We start from the raw sequence: 21,116 nt of genomic DNA on the forward strand, positions 1-21,116 counted from the left end.
AAAAACAGAATTAAATAAACCAGGGGCTGCCTTGGAGACTGAATAATGTTGTATAAGTGTGACTATTTGGTAAGTTAAGGCAAGAGACAGAGCATAATGCCAAAAAGAAGCTACCTCAACTTACATATTGTAATTACAACAATCTTGCCTATCCAGAAATATCAGCTACGGGGAAAAGGCCTAAAAGCAAACAAAATTGAAATCTGTGCAATGTGGTCACAAGAGCACATCAAGGCGTCTGATCCATTTACTTTTCCTGTAGATATAATTCTAACTGGCCTACTTATTTGTTTTTCAAGGCAGCAACAAATTAAAATGCAAACCCCGAGAGGGCAGGGATTTTTGTTGGTTTTTTTCACTGCTGTATCCCTGACCCCAAGAACAGAACTCAAGTGTCTGCCGGATGGTGAGAGAATGAACCTTTCCATGTTCTCCTCCACTGCAGAGCCCAGCCCCACCCTATTGGGTCACAACTCAGCTATTTCACACTTGAGCCCCCAAAGACCTGTGATTTTGCAATCCCTGCTTTAAGTGTTATGACAGACCACTGGCTTGTAAATGGATATTCTAAATAACCCATATAGTGTCTGGTAGGAATAAAAACATTCCCTCTGTGATCTTGTTTCCAGTAGTTCTTTGCTTAATGTCTTGTTTTTACCTGGCAAGGTAAACATCTACCTTGTTTCCTACCAGATTATAAACCTCTTCACACTAGTTATTGGTGCAAAGCGGTTAAACTGAGCTGGGAAGGGAAATTTTAACTCCGTGCCTAGCTTTCACTATTTGAAGGCTCTGCCAACAGAACTCCATCTAGAGAAGAAAAGAGTCTCCTAAAAAAAGAATTGATAAACGGAAACCTCAATTAAAGATTCAGGAGACCAGGAAAGGAAGCACTTGTGCCCTGTGACACTAACAGTGCCCAACAGGAAGAAGAGAGCCCCCTCTTCTTCCCTGGCAAGAGCTCAGCCAGTGAAAAGCCATGGACCCTTGTGTTCACCAGCACCCTCCCGACTTCCTGTCCCCCCCATAGACGAGTTCTCGGAGATCCCCTCCTGGCTAAGCGGAAACGAATTTGTATAACATCTCTGTGGAAGCAGGTTCGATCCCTGGCCTCACTTGGTGGATTGAGGATCTGATGTTGCTGTGAGCTGTGGTGGAGGCTGCAGATGAGGCTTGGATCCCAAGTTGCTGTGGCTGTGGCAAAGGCCAGTGGCTATAGCTCCAAATCATCCCCTAGCCTGGGAACTTCCATATGCTGAGGGTGTGGCCCTAAAAGACAGAAAAGAAGAAAAAGAAGAAAGAGTTCTCTCTTTCTCTGGCTGTGTGGGGACTTGCATGTGGCTTGCCATGGCCACAGACCACAAATTGTAATTCTCTGCTGATCGCAAATAAACCTATCTTTGTTAGAGAATTATCTGGCTGTCTGTTTGTTTAAGGCCAACAGTGTGAGTAATTGTTTTTAATCTGCTCTCATTACCTGCCATACCACTGGCACTAAGTGGCTTTGTCATTTCTCTTTAAAATACAGCACTTCTTTTGGATTAACATTCTGTTCAAGTTACAACAGTTTTGTGGCCAATCTGATGCTTCTAGTAATGGCTAGGAATTCACTAAATCCATAATAGGCAAACAGTTCTTGCCAAGGCCTGATTCAAGAAAAATTCAAATGTTTAAGAGCCATGTTTTAAAAATTCAAAATGAAAATAGCTTAGTGTCTTCTACTGGGAGAATGTGGAGATTAGAAATGTACATTTTCATAACCTACAACACCAAGTTTATTGAATAGAAAACTATTACTACTTGTTTAATCAGAAGTTCCTGTCCAGGCACCTCTATGAAATAACCCTGCAGGGGCAGGTGGGCAGTTTTCTTGCTTGCTTTCTTTCTTTCTTTTTTTTTTTTTTTTTTAAGCAGAAGTTCCCAGGCCAGGGATCGAACCCATGCCATAGCCGTGACAATGCTGGATCCTTTAACCGCAAGGCCACCAGGGAACTCCAGTTTTTCTGATTGTTGTTTCTATTTATGCAGAACTCTACCATTCACAATGTGGGTTATGGGGCATTACAGATTCTCCAAACCACTCCTCAAGGGATCGACCACACATGCCCACAACCCGAAAATAACAGAAATTGTACATTACCCCACAGACTTTAGAAACAGCCTTTCAAGAAAAAGGAAAAATTAAGAAACTCTGGGATATTAAATATATCTAGTGCTGATCACATCTTATTTCAGAAACATTAAAATGAGGAGGAAAGGCATTCTCTTTGTGTCTGAGTGGTTAATGAACCCAACTAGTATCCATGAGGATGCAGGTTTTAATTCCTGGCCTTCCTCAGTGGGTTAAGGATCCAGTGTTGCCGTGAGCTGTGGTGTAGGTTGCAGACGTGGCTCGGGTCCCAAGTTGCTACGGCTGTGGTATAGGTTGGAAGCTGTAGCTCCAATTTGACCCCTAGCTCAGGAACTTCCATATGCCACGGGTGAAGCCATAAAAAGCAAAAAGCAAAAAGGAAAAAAAAAAAAAAATGAGGAGGAAAAACTGTGCACCTTAGACTTGGGGAACCTGAGATTAGACTCTTCTGATGAAAGTGACTTGCCCAAAGTCACTCCATGATTTGCCTGCAGGACTAGGATGGGGGCATCTAATTTCTTTCCTGAAACAGTAGCTGACCACCAATACATGCAGGCACTAGAAAAACAGAGATGAGCAAGAGGCAGCCCCAGGCTGTGGTCCCCACCTCTCACTGTCAGGGGCTCTGCTCCCTGCCTGGGCAAGGCAGGACAGTGCCAGGCAGAAAGCCAGAGCAGCACAAATCGCTTCCCTTTCCCCAAAGGGTTGACTGCCAGGACACTCCACTGCTGCTAAACCTGGGAGTATCCTAGTTCCCAGAGCCCAGCCCCTCAGCCTCACCCAGGTAGGTCTTGGAGAGGACAGTGCGTTCCTGAGCCCCACCTCTACCCTCTCAGCAGTTCTGGCTGCCTGGATAAAGGCATGTCTGGCTCCCTTAGGTGATCTATATCTGCAGAGAAGGTAGCCAGGAGCACATCCCCCAACCCATTAGCTGTGCAAGCCTGGCGTGCTGCAGGAGGGAGTGGGGTACCTTTTATCCCCTTCTGTAAAGTCTGAATTATTTTAGACGTGATTTTGAAAATGCACATCTGGAAAAAGAAGCCAAGAAAAGCAAATACAAAACGTGCAATTTGGGTACAGAAATGTTTGGGTTGAAATCCAGGCCCTCTGGTTGACTTGCTGTCTAACCAGGTCTCCATTCTGCCACAGCACTTGGTCCACCTCTCCCATCCGCCATAGTCCTAGTGACACTGTGTGATCAGTCTGTTAGTGGGTCCCTCCAGGTAGGGGTGGTCCCACTCTTTTCCTTTTATCATACATGACACATTCATGTTTAAAATTACCTCAGGAGGAGTTACTATTGTGGCTCAGTGGTTATAAACCTGACTAGGATCCATGAGGATGTGTTTGACCCCTGGTCCTGCTCAGCGGGTTAAGGATCTGGCGTTGCGATGAGCTGTGGTATGGGTCAGGATGTGGCTCGGATCCGCGTTGCTGTGGCTGTGGAATAGGTCAGCAGCTGTAGCTCCAATTCACCCCTAGCCTGGGAACTTCCACAGCTGTGGCCCTAAAAAGCAAAATAAATTAATTAATAAATAAAATTCCCTGGGAAAAATTACAGGCAGAGGACACGACTGATATCGTATACACTCCACTCCCAAGTACGACTTTTTAAAAATCCATCTAAGAGTAAGGGCAGTTCCTTCCTCTGACTTCCTGTCACAACACAGCCTCATTCATCCGTGCACCTTGTGGGAGGTAGGGAGACTTGGGAAGAAGTATTTCAGGAACTGTTGAAGGAATTACATGGGGGGTAGAATCATAAGAATGAAAGGCTTTCTACTTCCTCTTCAACCTCAATAATAAATACTCCATGTTCACACTGAATCAGCAGAAATCAGTATCTCTCACTTCATTTTTCCCATCAGTTTATTCACAGGATGTCCCAGCATGAGAGCCAGAACCATGAATAAAAAGCAGATGTGTCTGAACAACAGGCCTTCAGGGAGTTGCTCTACATCCAGATAGAGAAACCTCATGAGCAGTAACTCATATTAAGGGGAGGATGAAGCAAGACGCACAAGTTTAGTTTCTCCACTGGACTGTACAACTAGTGGGGAGGAACTGATGTGGGCTGGATTTCCTCAAAACCCAGCATAGGCTGAGCCATTCGAACACCGTTTTTATAACTGCAAAGGGGGCCTGGGAAAAGTAAGTTAGGGGGTATCAGAATGGTTCAGATTTTCTGGAAATAATTTATGATCCCAGGCACATAAAAAGAAGAATGAAAAAAACCCATAATACCAAAATAACGCAACAATTGTATCATTTTCACTACTCAAAACCCTTTCACGAACCAATCAGATAACTCATGTAAAAATTTCAAACTCTTTCACCCAGCTATTCTCCTTCAAAGAAACTAGTATAAGGATATAGACTAAAAGAGTTCACGGCACAGTGATGTTCAAAGCAGGGCAATTTGCAACATCAAAAAAGTGATGCCCGGGAATTCCCGTCCTGGCTCAGCAGAAACGAATCTGACTAGGAACCTTGAGGTTGTGGGTTCAATCCCTGGCCTCACTCATTGGGTTAAGGATCCAGCATTGCCATGAGCTGTGGTGTAGGTCGCAGATGCAGCTCAGATCTGGCATTGCTATGGCTGTGGCATAGGCTGGCAGCTGCAGCTCCGACTGGACCTCTAGCCTGGGAACCTCCATATGCCGCAGGTGCGGCCCTTAAAACAAAACAAAACAAAAAAAAAAAGTGATGCCCTATATATACTGATTTCATTACTTGATAGGTCTCTTGACCACAAAGCCTCAATACAATACAAATACAATCTTGGCCTCTTCATGAGGCTCAGATGACACAACATGTACAAGAACCTAATACACATTTGTAAATCTCTATTTCAAAAGTGTAATGCAAAAAAAAAAAAAAAAAAGCTTATATTTGGGGAAAGAAACAATAGAAAGAAAAGCATCACGTATTCTAAAGATACTTACACAACTGTGTTTTGCAAATCTCCAGTGCAGTGAGCCCTGAACTAATGAGCTAAAGACAATCAGTGGCAGATAACAGAGCAATTGTCAAAGGCCCCACAGCCATCTGCCACTATGTAGTCACAAAGGCCAAAACAATGGAACCGCTGGGTGAAACTGAGCCCACATCTGTTCACTATCCCTACCCATGAGCCTTGCTGTTGTGGATCTCGGCTTCACTGAAATCAGAAATAAAGTGTTTTGCAGAGTGCCTTGAGTGCGACGGTTGCTTGATTTGTATTTAGTGAGTAATAACGAGAATGCATGTAAGCCTGTAGCAAGTGCCTAGAACAACTAAATCCCTGGTAAACAAAGATCTGTTATTCTTCTTAATCATTACCAATACCATTATTAAATAATTACCATTTGTATAGCTCCTTAAAGTTTACACAAAATGCTATTAACTCCCACAATGATCCTGTAAGAGCAAACAGTGGCTCACAGAAGTTGCTGATTTGTCCCAGTTCACACTGCCAGCAAATGCTGAAGTCAAGGACTTGACCATCATCCAAGGCTCTTTCCCCTTGACAAGTCTGGAATCTTTCAATGGCCTCAAGCCTTCTTTCCATCATGGAAGTGAGTCCCAATATCCAGTCTTTCCCAAATGGCTAACCAAGAACTACGGTGATCCCGTTCCCCCGCCAGTCGGACTGACTTCAGGAAAGGGCAGTGAGCTGATCCTTGGCAATGACTTAAGGAGATCCTGGGAAAGGTTTCCTCACTACTGAGGAGACCTGAAGACACAGCTTCTCTCCTTCCCCCGGATGTTCCTATCTCAATGTGACCCTGCAAATTCCTGTACCCATCTTGGGACTGTGGCGGGAGTCAGGCTGAGAATGAAAACAACACGGGGCACGAAAAGAGCCAAGAGAAGAATCACAGAGGAACAAACGCAGAGCCAGACATTCCACTGCTGGACTTTCTACTATACAAAGGAATTTTTTTTCCTTACTAGCAAAGCCAGTCCAGGTTGGAGTTTCTGTTCCTCACACCCCAAAACATCCTACCTGATGCATTATCTACACATGGCACTTGGGTGTCAGATCCGGCATGCATATGTTTTTCTCCCTGTGTGTAGTAGCTCCATATCTTCACATATGGGGATTTCTAAGCTTACATCATATATAATTTTGATTTCCTCAAAACCTAAACAGGCAGAAGAAAAAAGGAGACAGTGGTATGCACAGCTGTACAAAGGGAACATATATTGCTGGTTCCCATCCCATGGCTAACTATAGAAGCAGAGGACACCACACTGAGTCCCACGGAAGTTTCTGGCCCCTCTCCCACGACCCCTGCCCATATAAATCACAGCAAAGCTCGACATCTGGAAGCCTGATGATCCTCAACTGCCTCTCTCTGCCCAGAGAGTGTCCTACTGCACACGACCAGGAGAAAAGACAAAGGAAGGTAAAGCAAGAGGAAGAGATTTCATCAGAACACGGGTAGTCTTTTCTTTTCAGGATGATAATGGCAGTTTGGCTAAAGCACTCAAAATTGTTTGTGGGAGTTCCCGTCGTGGCACAGCGGAAACGAATCCAACTAGGAACCATGAGGTTCCAGGTTTGATCCCTGGCCTTGCTCCGTGGGTTAAGGATCCGGCATTGCCATGGGCTGTGGTGTAGGTCACAGACACAGCTTGGATCCCACGTAGCTGTGGCTGTGGTGTAGGCCGGCAGCTGTAGCTCCAATTCAACCCCTAGCTTGGGAGCTTCCATACGCAGCGAATGTGGCCCTTAAAAAAAAAAAAGAAAAAAATTGCTTGTGAAATGTGTTGTTTTGCCAATTGACACTTCAAATTCTTTTGTCAAAAATCACAGTGCAAAAGAGAAGCTATTCAACTGTTCTTTGACAAGGTTCTATTGAGACCACCAAGTGATTTCTGCTGCATGCCAGGTATCGGCTAACTTTTTGTATCTTTCCCTAAAACTATAATGTTCTTGATTTGCAGCTTTCTAAAGTCTGGACCAGTCCTTAGGGCTTCTCAGCACCATCCTTCCAGGAGAAGCGGGGACTAGTGAACATCTACCCAACATCTCTGTTGATATCAGCCTTGCCCTTGACCTCGTGAGCTTTACCTCCAACCCATTTCACAGATGTACTCCCAAAGCCACATCATCAACATATCATCATCTGTGCCTACCCTCACTTTTGAAATGTAGGGTTGTTGTGAGAATTAAATATCTGTCTCTAAGCCCAACTTTCTACCCCACCTCAAGTGTCCAGCTCCTCAACTCCCATTGCACCTGCTTTTCAACCTCCTTGAGCCCTTCTGCCCCTTGTTCCTCCATTTTCACCCATTCCATCAGCCTGTCCTGCTCTCCTTTTTCTTCTCCTTCAAGGCTAGAGTTCATGATCCACCACATCAATTTCTCTCTTTCCAACACCCCCTATCCTTCCAAGGCACCAATCCCCAATTCCACACCAATCCAAGTATGTCCACATCTATAACAGGTAAGGCAAGTTTTGCTGGAGGAAATCTCTCAAATTTGCAGATTGACGGCACAACATAATGATGATTTCCAACACAGGCTAAGTGCTCACAGTGACTCAGTAACAGTATACTGTACCAATTCCATAAACACATTGGTTATTGGTTATTCAAAATCTCAAGTATTTGACGTACCTGCCATTTCCAGCAAGAGAGCCTTGCATCCTGGTTCTGCCTCCTAGGAGCTGGACAACCTCAGGCAAGCAAGTGGCTTAACCCTTCCATGCTTTAGTTGTCTCATTTGTAAAATTAGGATAGTAATTCTATCTCTATGGGGTTGTTGCAAGAAATTAGTGAGTTAATATATGTAATTTTAAAACTGCATAGAGTGGAGAAAGTGTCCAAATCATGTCAGTTACTATTTTAGAGAGAATTGGGTCTTTGAATAAAATTTTCCCCTATTTCCTTTCCTTCAGTTCCTCCTCCAGTTTATTCACATCCACATGCATCCTTATTTCTTTTCAGCCTTTCTCAAAGAAAGATGCACCCACTTATATTTAATTTTCCAGTTAATATCCCATCTCCTCTTTTCTATAATTTAAGCTGGAGCTTTACACTGGGTCCTCTTTGACCTGTACATTTACTCCAGAGTCTCTCATCTTGAAAGCAGAAAGGAAGAATGGGCGAAAGGAAGGAAGGGAAAAGAAGCAAAGAGAAGGGGTGAGAATTCCACTCCAGGCTTACCACCCTTTCTAGCTACCGCCAATTACTTTCTTCCCTTCTCACCCCCTGCCTCTTTAGAACCTGTCTACACTGGGCGTCTGTCTGCTCACCTCTTTTTTCATTCCCATCTCCATGGAGTGGAATTTGCCACTTGCCTCCATTCACACCATTCAAGCTGTTTTTGACATTATCAGCAATGGCTCCTAATTGCCAGTGGTAGCTCTGCCACCCTTAATGAACTTACCCCTCTGTAGCATCTGGCCCTGCTGACCTCTCTCTCATTCCTGAACTCTTTCGCCCCTGGATTTCCACAACAGGAGTCTCAACAGGAATCTCACCCATTGAGCCTCCCTTCCCTCAGACCCATGCCTCTTACTTCTTTTGCTAGATCCTTCTTCCTCTGACCTCTCATTAGAAATGAGAGGTCAGAGGAAGACCCCCTCATTAGAAATCATTAGAAATGATGTCGTTTAGAAATGACATCATTAGAAATCATATCATTTATTCGTTCATTCACTTACCATAGGGGAGGTACCCTGACAGCTGCTAGAACCAGTTAAACAAGGACAGATGAAACACAACTCCAGAAGACAGGATTCGAGTTGAGACCAATAACTCAGACAGATGCGTGGTGCCTTCTGATGTCATGCAAGGGCAGGGACACTGTAAATAAGACTCCATCCGTGCCCTCATACTTAGTCTCATGAAAAAGATCAACACGGAACTAGATAGTCAGAGGACAAAAAGAAAGGTACAGTGACCCAGGTGTGCTCCGGGTAGAATGTGAACACACCCTAGTTACTCTCCACAATTTCTGGACCCATTTCGCACCTCCCACTTCCCACACTTCCCAGGTAATCACATCCCATCACATGATTTTAACTGAACCTATTAGCTAACATGCACAAATTTTGTGTTAGATGCAGAGAATTTCAAATTGCCTGCCAAACATCTCTACCACATGCCCTAGAGAGCACCAAGCACCAAGAATATTTACATATAAATAAAGCAAAAGGCTTGAGGAATTAGTCTCATTTGCTATCTGTACCCCTTCAGTAGACTCCCTAGTTTGTCATCCTCTTGGACTTTTCTTGAAGCCCAATTAAAAATTAACTGTTTGAAATAGACTCACAGACATAGAGAACAAACTTATGATTTGTTGAAGAGAGGGGGAAGAGATAAATTAGGAGAGGGGATAGGGAAGGGAGGAGGGGGAGGAGACAAACTGGAGCTCCGGATTAACATATACATAAAATAGATAAACAGTAAGGGCCTACAGGATAACACAAGGAACCAATTCGATATCTTGTTATAAACTATAATGGAAAAGAATCTGAAAAAGAATGGATATATGTATAACTAAATCACTTTGCTGTACACCTGAAACTAACACAACATTGTAAATTAACTTTATTTCCATGTTAAAAATTGGTTTAAAAAAACAGCAAGGAGTTCCCGTTGTGGCACAGCAGAAATGAATCCGACTAGGAACCACAAGGTTGCCGGTTCAATCCCTGGCCTTGCTCAATGGGTTAGGGATCCGGTGTTGCTGTGAGCTGTGGTGTGGGTTGAAGATGCGGCTCGGATCCCAAGTTGCTGTAGCTGTGGTGTAGGCCAGCAGCTACAGCTCTGATTTGACCCTTAGCCTGGAAGCCTCCATATGCCATGGGTACAGCCCTAAAAAGGAAGAAGAAAAAGAAAGAAAGGAAAAATAAATTTAAAAACAGCAAAAAAAAAAAAAGGAAACACAAGCAAGTTTTAGGACCAAATCTAGTCCTACTCCACTCTTCTGTTTAAAAGCCTTCAAGGATTACTCTTAGTGGCCAAAGCAAAATCGAAGCTCCCTGTCCCTCAGGGTGATACTCAGAACCACAAATGATCTAGCTCTTGCCTGCTCTTCTGGCATCTACGTGGCCATTTACATACCCGGCGCATCAGCCACATCAAACCACCTGAAGAACCATGTGGTTCTTTCACTCCACAGTGTACTTTCCCACCTCATTGCCTTTGTACCTATTGCTCTTGCTGCCTAGAACACCCTTCCTCTGGTTGTTCGCCTCAGGAATTTCTACATTTAATTGTTTGACCAATCTAGGCATCGTTAAATGCCTCTGGCTCTAAACTCCCACAGAGAAGTCGTTTCTGGGGCTCATCATGGTGCTGTAATTCTTTGTCCACACACCTGTCTCCCCTAGGAGAGTGGAAGCCTTTGCATAAGAAGCCTGCCTACTCCCTGTGAGCCTTCAGCATTGGGGGCAGCCTGGGTACTCAGCCTAGTGAAAAGGTAGACTCACTGAGTTATTTCAACATTGTTTAATCATGATATTATTTTATTAGTGACTTTAAAGGTAATTCATTCTATTTCATCAAATGCTTCTTCCCTAGAAGAGATTATTTGAGACTATTAAAAGGATCAAAGGCTAGGAGCTTCCTGGTGGCCTAGAGATTAAAGATCTGGAGTTGTCACTGCTAGATTCTGGTTCAGGTTCGCTCCCTGGCCTGGGAACGTCCCCATGCTATGGGCACAGCCAGAACAAACAAACAAAAAAACTATAAAAAGCTAAATTGAAACTTTACCATTCAGGTAAATAGCTATATTTGGAACTAATTAGGTATACTGTCATGCAAGAATTTATAAAGAAAGCAGAATGTGCCAGGACACTTCTGAGATGCCAGTTTGTGTGCATCAAATAAATGAATGTCATCTGAAATTTTATTCAGAACTTCAACTCAAATAAAATTGGGATATATGGTTACCTGTATTTTATCTTGTTTGAATGTGGAAAATAATCAAAGAAGACAAGACAATCTAAAGAAATAAAAAGGAGAGAAAAATAGGGGCGGCAGTTCCTGTTGTGGGGCAGCAGAAATGAATCCGACTAGCATCCATGGGGATGCAGGTTCAATCCCTGGCCTCACTCAGTGGGCCGGGGATCTGGCATTACCATGAGCTGTGCTGTAGGTCACAGGTGCAGCTCGGCTCCAGTGTTGCTGTGGCTGTGGTGTAGGCCAGCAGCTACAGCTCCGATTCAATCTCTACTAGCCTGGGAACTTCCACATGCCATGGGTGTGGCCCCAAAAAATAAAAAAGAAAAGAAAAATGTGTCGGGCTTAATTTTGGATGCAATGACCAGACTCATTATCATTGGAACATGCTAACTATTAAGTGAAATATTTTTTGACAGTATCTTATTTATAATTATTTATTTATTCTTTACCTGGGCACTTTGACTTTTTCTAAGAATGTTTATGAATGTTTTCATTAAGTTAGTACATTGCTCCCTGCTGACCTTGTAACTAAATTTGCCAAACAGCTGGCCAGCACTGAGGGCAGGGTCTGTGTCAATGAAACGAAAAGAAGCAAAGCTTCAGACTCAGGCAGAATGGACCTTACCCCTGGGTTCACTGGGATCACACCCAGAACCTAGCAGTTACTGCTCTGATTCCAAAAAAGAATATGAAGACATGGGGGAAGTGTCTGGATTTTAAAAGTCAAGAAACCACAATACTTCTTAAATCATTTTATGCCAAAAAATGCCACAATGGGTGTCTACACCGCCATATCCATTAGCTAACCACTCAGCTTTTATCTTCTCATTCTGCACGTGAATACCCATATAGAAAGAGCCCTACAGTTTTGTGCAGGATGTAGCATTTTTGAAGAGGAGATCTTCCCTGGCTGGCTTCCACAGCCTATCCTCTGACCCTACCAGGCTGCCCCCCAACCCCACCCACACATCTACATACACTCAGGCTCCAACTCTTCCAACAGTTCTGCACAAGCATATGTGTGCAAATAGCAAATTAAAATATAAAAAGGAAACAGCATTGACCAATGTGTATTGGGTTAATGTGAGTACAGAAGAGGGTACCTGACCTAGCACAGCTATTCCCCAGGATTTTATCTTTGACTCTCTGTAATACTCCCTGTGGGTAACTAGTTACACACACACACAACTTAACTGAGTCTCTATGTGGATAGCTCCCAATCTATATTCCTTTTTTTTTTTTTTTCTTTCATTTTACAGCCACACCCTCGGCATATGGAAGTCTCCGGGCTAGAGGTCCAATCAGAGCTGCAGCTGCCAACCAACACCACAGCCACAGCAATACGGGATCTGAGTTGCATCTGCAAACTATACCACAGCTTTTGCCAATGCCGGATCCTTAACCCCCTGAGCAAGGCCAGGATCAAACCCGCATCCTCCCAAAGACAACATCAGGTTCTTAACCTGCTGAGCCATGGTGGGAGCTCCCAATTGATATTTCTTGCTCAGAATATCTAACTGCTCATTTGGCTCTCTCTCCCCACAAGTTTGAGGGATATAAAGTTAACAAGACCCAAATCTTTCCACACTTTTTCAACACAGATGTACAGTAGGAGCTAGAAACAATTAGCCGCTACCAGAACCACATAAACCAAATTTGTCAGGGAAAGAAAAGCAGAAACTTAGAAACATGTGGCCTAGGCATTTACAAACTTGTTTTCACCAAGACATCCTTTGTTCAAATAAAATCTTGCTGGGAAACCCAAAATGTGAAATCAAGAACAGCCCACCTACCTGGGTTGCAGAAGAGACCCCTGAAAGGATTCTGGATTCCTTTCCCCGCCCCACAGTCCCCATGCCCTGTAAGAGCCCCAGAAGCTCCTTGAAAGTCCCAGAAATCTGCAAAACATGGTTCAAAACCTAGCAGTCAAGACCCATGACGCTGCTATTTTTAATACAAAAAAAATCAACAGTAAAAGCACAATCTTGGAAAGCTAACTGGTAACTTTGGGTAAAAATTTCTCTAAGTATTAAAAATAAAAGAACAAACATTAAAAATAAAGACAGTTCAAAGAAGTACTCTAGATCTCTTTTTTGAGTTCTATGTCTACCACTTCACCATATTTTCTCAAAGACAGTCTATCCCAATGATGAGGAAACACCTAAAATTAGTCATATTTTGTTTAAGTCACACAAGACTAGGTTTAAACTGCTTTCTTCCTCAGATGAGTCCCACAGAGTATATTTCTTATACGAAGTCCTATATTTTCAAAATCAATTTGGTACAATTAAATAAAAGGAAAAGGACCCAGAAGCAAATTTGAGCATTAGGATTAACAACTCAACCAGCTTAAGGAAACACATAATAAACAAGGACATACCTCTAAGTTACTATAGAGGAAACACACCCTTATAGAGGAAAACCCCAACTTACTCTCCTCAAGAAATATATCTATATGATACCACAATCAACAAGATCACGAAACAAGTTGGACAGCTGACTGGTTGGTTGACTATGATGATACCAATTTGGTTGCTTTGGTTATCATGACATGGCCCGCACATAACGTCAGTGAATCCCACAGAGGAGAAAAAAAAAATCAATGCAAATCCACCCAACCATTGGAAAAGCTTCCCATATACTAAGTGGACACTGTACAGAGAAATTACAAAAAAAAAAAAAAAAAAAAAAAAACAAAAAACTTCAGAAAAAAAGGATCACGTTTAAGTTTTTCATCAGATATGACAAAAAGATCCTACACCAACCATTTGTTTCAATAAAATTTACTCTGAAAAAGCATAAAATGATTAGGTATTAGATCAGTGGCTCTCAACCCTGGCTAGCCAGGAGATTCATCAGGGGAGCTTTAAAAATTCCTGATGCTGGGGAGTTCCCGTCATGGCTCAGTGGTTAACGAATCTGACTAGGAAACATGAGGTTGCGGGTTCAATCCCTGGCCTTGCTCAGTGGGTTAAGGATCCGGAGTTGCCATGAGCTATGGTGTAGTTTGCAGACGTAGTTCAGATCCCGAGTTGCTGTGGCCCTGGTGTAGGCCGGCAGCTACAGCTCCGATTGGACCCCTAGCCTGGGAACCTCCATATGCCGAGGGAGAGGCCTAAGAAATGGCAAAAACACAACAACAACAACAAAAAAAAATTCCTGATGCTGGGAGTTCCCATTGTGGCTCAGCAGAAACAAATCTGACTAGTTTCCATGAGGACGCAGGTTTGATCCCTGGCCTTGCTCAGTGGATTAAGGATCCAGCGCCATGAGCTATGGTTGCAGACATGGCTCGGATCTGGTGTTGCTGTGACTGTGGGGTAGGCCTACAGCTCCAGTTTGACCCCTAGCCTGGGAACTTCCATACGCCTCAGGTGCAGCCCTACCAAAAAAAAAAAAAAAAAAAATTTCTTTAATCTGAGAAAAAAATTTCTTTAATCTGAGTAAAAATTCCTGATGTTCTAGATCTATCCCAGTCCTATTGAATTGGAAATCTTGAGGGTGAATCCTTGGCACCAATATTTTCTTTTCCTTCCTCAGGTGATTTTAACGTGTTGCCAGGGTTGAGGACCCTGATATAGTATTGTTTATATAAACTTTCGATATTTTTAAAAATTTATTTTATTGGAGTATAGTTGATTTAAATGTTGTGTTAATTTCCACTGTACAGTTAAGTGATTCAGTTTTACATAGATACAAATTCCTTTTCATATTCTTTTCCACTATGGTTTATCATAGGTTTCACATGGGATAAACAATAATGGAAAATGAACATAGTTCCCTGTGCTCTATGATAGAACTTTATGTTTATTTATTCTATATATGATAGTTTTCATCTGCTAATTCCAACTCCCAATTCATCTCTCCTCCACCCCAATACAACCATGAATCCACTGATCAACAGAGTTGTCGAATACCAATCTGAATGAACCACTCCTTTTTGATAGCATCGATGCTTGTGAGTTTGACTCCCCCTTTCCATGATGGTAATAATGGTGGTTAAGGCTGCTTTTTGCTAGTTGTCTGATTGACTATATCTGACTAAAAATGCAGCACTCTCTTCTTTAAAGAAGATCTAACTCTGTTCTGAGCGTGGGTTTGGAAAAGGTTTTTGGTAGTTCCTTCCAGGGCTGTGCATGCCATTGTTTTAAAACAGAACCGAAATGGCTACTTTAAGAAATACAGCTGGTTTCATTGATAAATATAAGCTCACTTCCATGAAAAGTATTTCATCAAAAAAAATGTAGAATTACAACAGCACTGGTTGCCCCCGCCCCCAATAAGTAATGATGGCCTTAATCTGTAATACATTAAGTAAACCAGAAAATAGTGAATCATGCTCAAAAATATTCTGAAGAATTATAAAGCCTACAAATGTTTAAGTATGGGTAAAGTTAAGATGTTTTAAGTAGCTACTTTGTTTACATACATGAACCAGGGAGCCATAAGACAGTTTGAAGGGAAATGGGGTGTGATTTTTAAATGATTTACAAGCTTGAAAACTAGGTTCAAGTCTTCTCTATAATTTTAGGGACTGATATGACATCCATAAGAGGGGCTCATAAATATGGAATTTCTCTCCAGAGCCAGAAGGATGAGCTATTTTCAAGATGCGCCAGGGTACCCTAAGAAATTGAAATATTAACTCTTATAACTGAAGCTGTCGGAAGTCAATAAAAGCAGAGTCAAAAAGTTGATACATCATGTCTCAAACATTTTATTTCAATTTTAGTCACATACGTAAAAGTCAAATCATCCACAAATCTTCAGATATCAGGTCACCATTGCAGTTCTGTGTTGCCTTTCTTGGTTACATTATGCCCAGATTTCCTCCTTCCAATTCCTAAATGCACTTGTACCTTAAAGGCACTTGTGAAAAAAACTTGAGGGCAAAATCTTCCTAGTTTATTTTTTTAACTACAGTTTTCCAATTTTTTTACAGCTATCTATTCTATACCTGGGGAACAGAAGTTTGCAAAATTTTTTTTTTTTTCTTTTTTAGGGCCACACCCACAGCACATGGAAGTTCCCAGGCTAGGGGTCAAATCGGAGCTGTAGCTTCTGGCCTACACCACAGTCACAGCAACTGGGTCCTGAGCCACATCTTCAACCTGAACCACAGCTCACGGCAATGCCAGATCCTTAAACCACTGAGTGAGGCCAGGGATCAAACCCACATCTTTATGGATACTAGTCAGGTTCTTTACCACTGTGCCACCATGGGAACTCCCCTTATGACCATTTTTAAAGTTAAGATAAAATTCACTACTTTAATCATCTTTAACTTTAAAACTCAGTGGTTATTAGTAACTTCATAATGATGTAAAACCATCACCACTGTTGAATTCCAGAACCCAGTGATCACCCCAAAAAGAAACCCTGTACCCATTTACCATTCATTCTCAATACCCCCCCCATCCCATAACCTGGCAACCACAAAGCTAGGTCTTATCTCTACGCATTTGCCTATTGTGGATATTTCATATAAATGGAATCACACATGTGGTCTTTTGTGTCTACTTTCTTTCACTTAACATTTTCATGGTTCATCCGGGTTGTAGCTTGTTGATACTGTTTTTTAATATGGCTTATTTTTATAAGTCTATATGGCAATCAACTTAGTGTTCATAGATACGGCATTCTTTATTTAGTGCTCCCATTATATCAGTTTGTGTAATATTTAATTAAATTGCAAAATTACAAGAGCAAGTAAATAAGACTGTGACCAGACACCACTCTATGTGTGCACCTGAGCCTATAAAAGCAAAGTACACCAGTTTATTATGATGACAGTTATTTGCTACGGCGGCCTCTGTGCTCTAAGCTACAACCAGTACATGTTTCCAAGGGAAAAGAGAGTTAACCCTTGAGTTGGTCGGTTCTCCATTACCTAGGATGGAGCGGTATGCATGCAGAAGGTGTAAAGGTGGTGTCTATTAGACATCCCAACACAGCCTCAACTGTCCCCTAAAGGAAGACTTCCATATGTCCACATCTTCAAAAGAAGCAACGATGTGTTCCCATAAAGATGGGGATACCCTTCTATACCTAGATAACAGCTTTACTACCTTACCTGCCTTTCAAAGCTCAGCTCAAACATGTCCTCCTCTATAAAATCTTCCCTAAGCCTTGACTCCTCTGCGTGTCCTCTCTCCTTGCTTTTAATTTCCAAAGTAATTATCTATCGCTTACAGTGGTTATAACTGGTATTATATAGCTAGTTACATAATGTCCTTTCTTCCATATGATGCCTAAGCTGCTTCAGAATAGGTTTTGTGTTTTGACATCCCCTACAACCACCGGCACAAGAAAAGAGGGCGCAAGCCACAATCTGCACAAATCTGAAATGAGAAGTTCAATAAATATTTATTAAGTAAATAACGAATGAGCACATTGATTAAATTATTAATTAATGGTGTGTAAATTGCCACCTGGCTATACAGCAACACGCCTCTTCAATGTGCAGCAAAAGGGGGGTGGGAGGGATGAGAATCTGATGGGCAGAGTGGTAGGCAAAGGAAGAAAATCAACTCCTTTGGGTGCCTAGCAGCTATCGGAAAACATGACTCTCCCCCAAGCGCTTAACAGAGATCACTTTCAAACAGGACATGGTTAGATAATGATATTTCCTGATATCCTTTGATGTCAAACAAATTAAAAACAGACAGAAAATCTTTATGCTCAAAATCTCCAATGTCTTCAAGTGTGGGTTTGGTTTTTCTCCATTAAATTATTAGACCATCTGAGTGAGTTTTTCGATATTCTAGAAAGGTACTCATAAGAACAGAGATTCCAAATCTGCGATTTTTAAAAGCAAAGCAATTGGTTAGGTAAGGAATGCATAAACAACCGCAAAAGCTGCACTGAATACTTTTTTTGGCTGTATGCGACTGAAAAACTGCCAAGTTCATTTTGATAAGCCTTTGTTAAAAACAATAAACATGCCTAAGCTTGCAAACCATGCCACTTTGAAAATAAAAGCAATTGAGAGAATTAGAAAATGTTTAAAATGTCTGATTAAAAAGAATCCATTCTGTGGTAATGGATTGACCAATAAGTCACAACGCTGGGCTGTCTATTAATATGGAAGGGGGGGGGACAAAATGTAAAGTGAGACAAAATAAAAGCAGATCAGCATCTTCATAAATAAATAAGAAGCTACATCTTAAAACTAATACAATTTTTAGTCTGCAACGCTGACATGGGGGCACCAACACTATTGAGAAAACTAATCCTCTCAGGCTTCATTAAGTTTGATGTCACAACAAGGTCCTTGCACCAAAGGAAATGTAATTTCAGGGACTCCAAAAGAACATACATAAAATAACCAAACGTGGGAACTTCTATTCATGTAGAGTTCTCATCCATCTGTTCGTTAAAGTCAAAATAACTTTATCTGAATTTTCCACGATTATAAAATCAGCAAAATCACCGGATTCCAAGGAAGATAATTTGGAATATTTATGGTCATTTCCCTACTTTAAACAAAACTGAAATTCTCTTCTCTCTGCCAAACAAAACCCTGGAAAAGTTCTAGTGAAAACCGTAACTTGAGGTCCATAGGATCAAAGGTCTTTGTTTCGTTCACTGACAAAACTCAAGTGAACAGAACAGCACTGATCATATAGCAGGCATTCAATAAATACCTTTAAACTAAATTGAAAAAGTTTTTTAAAAAGGCAATGTACTACTAAAACGCTAAATAAGTCTGTTTGAAATTCCTTTCTCAGCTTTGTTATAGGTCATGGTGTTAATCACAACAGACAAATTGTCCTCATATAAGCCACTTTTCTCAAGCCTGCTCCAAAGTCACAAATCATACTTTTAACTCTAAACAATCATCACCACAGGGAGGTAAAAATCAGAAGAGACTCCAAGGAGGGATGAGGGTAAATTTTGTCCAACTGTTTTGATTACTTTTCTTCTCTTGGAAGGTCACCTGGGATGTATTTGCATATTCATCTTCTCATAAGAGGAATGTATTATATAAAATTATGGGTTTGTATTTTTTTTAATTATACTACAAAAGTGGTTTAACTAACCTCTCATCTATTTCAGAATCCCACCAGTTTTTTTTTTTAAGACAGATAAAGAAAAAAATAAGAACAGGAAAATGATATGATTAAGTGATTCTAGTCATCATTTTTGTTCAAAATGCCTAGAAGCAACATGCTTTGAAAAATGAATTGAGTCAGAGAGAGAGGGCCTGGATTCTGGTGTGGCTCCATCACTAATGAGTTTAACCAAATCTTGCAGGAAACTCAGCTTCCCTGGCTGGAGTTGAAGAGTTTGACTGGATGATCTCTAAAAACCTTTACAATCCCCAAAATCCTGTTATTCTAAGTGACCAAATCCAGTCACTTATCACTCCTCGGGAGAGTCAAACGCCATCTGCCTAGTTTGGCATGACATGGTGATCTCTGATACCCTTGGAGATAGTGTGGTTTTAAATTTGGAAGTCTGAAGACTTTCCTCCTGGGTTAAGCTGATGGAGCCACCAGAATGCCCAGCTCTCGAGCAAAGGAAACATTAAGTTGAACTAATTCTGAGTCCCTTCAGAATGGAAGGCTTAAACCAGTGTCCTACCAGGTCCCAACTGACTCAACACTTTGTTTTTTGTTTGTTTGTTTGTTTTTAAGGAAAAAAATAAGTTACAAGAGGTTCAGAAAGTTGATTTGTGAAACCCAAAGGCTAACCAAATAGCCCAGGACTTGCTGGAATTGTGCTTTTAAATTTTGCCACGAATACCTTTCCCTGAGTCTGCACTACAGATATCACTGATTTTCTTTAAGGTCAAGAAGCAACACAGAAATTAAGTCAATTGAAGGTTTTGCCCCCCCCCTCCCCATGAGGGACATGAGGAAGAGTTAAAAAGATAGAAAGAAGATACTCTGGACACGTAATCCAGAAGAAAGGCAGTCTCCCCTGCCTGAGAAGTCTGCATTTGGAAACCCCAGGAGATGAGGATCAAAGCCGCTCCCTCTCCAGCCACCTGCCCAGAAACTGCCCGAGGGCCGGCCCTACGTAGTCGGGGCCAGTGGGCACGTGTCTCCCGCCTGACCCAAAAGGCGCTTGGAGGGACCGGGTTGCGCTGGCGGGCTCCCCCAGCGTCTCCGGGCGCGGGGGCGGAGGGGAGCCAAGGGAGCGCCCTCAGCCAACCTCCGCCCACCCAGCCCTAGAGCCCGCCGCCCAAGCGCAGGATGCCCAGGTCACCTGTGCCACTGCGTCCTCTGCACAGCCGAGCCGGGAAGCAGGCAGGGGGTGAGCCGGGGGGATCCCCGGCCCCCGCGCTGGGGATCCGGGCGCCAGAGTGGCCGGCCAGGAGACTGCGCCCCAGCAGCCCGGCGGGCCAGGCTCCAGTGCTCCGCTGCCCGCCCAGACCTTGCAGACCCCCTGTCCGCCCTTCCCCTGCCCGCCGGGCCCCGCCACATGCTCACCTCGCGTGGACCGCTGCAGCCCGGGCGGTGGCGCGCGGACATGCCCCCGGGGCGCACCCAGCGTGCCGCGTGCCCGCGCGGTGGCCCCTTCCCCAGCCCCAGGCTCCGCGGTCCGCGCTTCGGAAGGGCGGGGAGCCGACGGGGCGGAGGCACGGGCGGGGCAGGAGCTGGGGGTCCCCCGCAGGCCGTGCGGGAGGCGGAGAGCGTGGAGGGGAGAATTGCAGTGCTCGACTCCCCCGGAAATGCACCGGCAAGTTCAGCGCCCCCAGCTATGCCGTGGACTCTCTGCCCCTCGGGTGAATGGACTTATCACCGGGCTCCGCACTACGTCCGGCGCCCTGGAGAGTGGTGAGGGGCGCGTGGGAGGAGGGCCGCCCCGCGGTTATGTAATAGACCGGCCCGCTGTGACCCGAGCCAACTCGCTTGGGGGCTGCCCGACCCTCTCGGGGAACAGCGGTGCGTGCCCGCGACCCAGGCGAGCAGTGGAGGGCCAGTGTTCTCAAAAAGAACTTTCCCCTGCAGGGTCGAAGAGCGAGCTCTGGAGAAGGCATCCAAGGGCTCCCTGAGGTGTATTTGGCAGGGGTCTAGTCTCTGCTAGCCAGCCCGTCCCGTTTCACAGCACAGGAAACAGGCCGCCAAGCGTT

General features: G+C 43.3%; 1 protein-coding gene across 3 annotated transcripts in view; it reads right to left on the bottom strand.

Annotated features, from left to right (window-relative positions):
- SLC16A12 (solute carrier family 16 member 12) overlaps window positions 1-20,968 on the bottom strand; it is a 94,374-nt gene extending 73,406 nt beyond the window's left edge. Inside the window, exon 1 of one of the 3 annotated variants that reach the window (XM_021073518.1) lies at window positions 12,829-12,846. The gene's annotated coding sequence lies outside the window, so the exon portion shown is untranslated. Of the gene's footprint in view, window positions 1-8,787; window positions 9,038-12,828; window positions 12,847-20,472 lie in introns of those variants that run through there. The other 2 variants (XM_021073517.1, XM_013983535.2) reach the window with 2 other exon arrangements.

Source organism: Sus scrofa, chromosome 14 (assembly GCF_000003025.6).
Source record: "Sus scrofa isolate TJ Tabasco breed Duroc chromosome 14, Sscrofa11.1, whole genome shotgun sequence".
NCBI lineage: Eukaryota > Metazoa > Chordata > Mammalia > Artiodactyla > Suidae > Sus > Sus scrofa.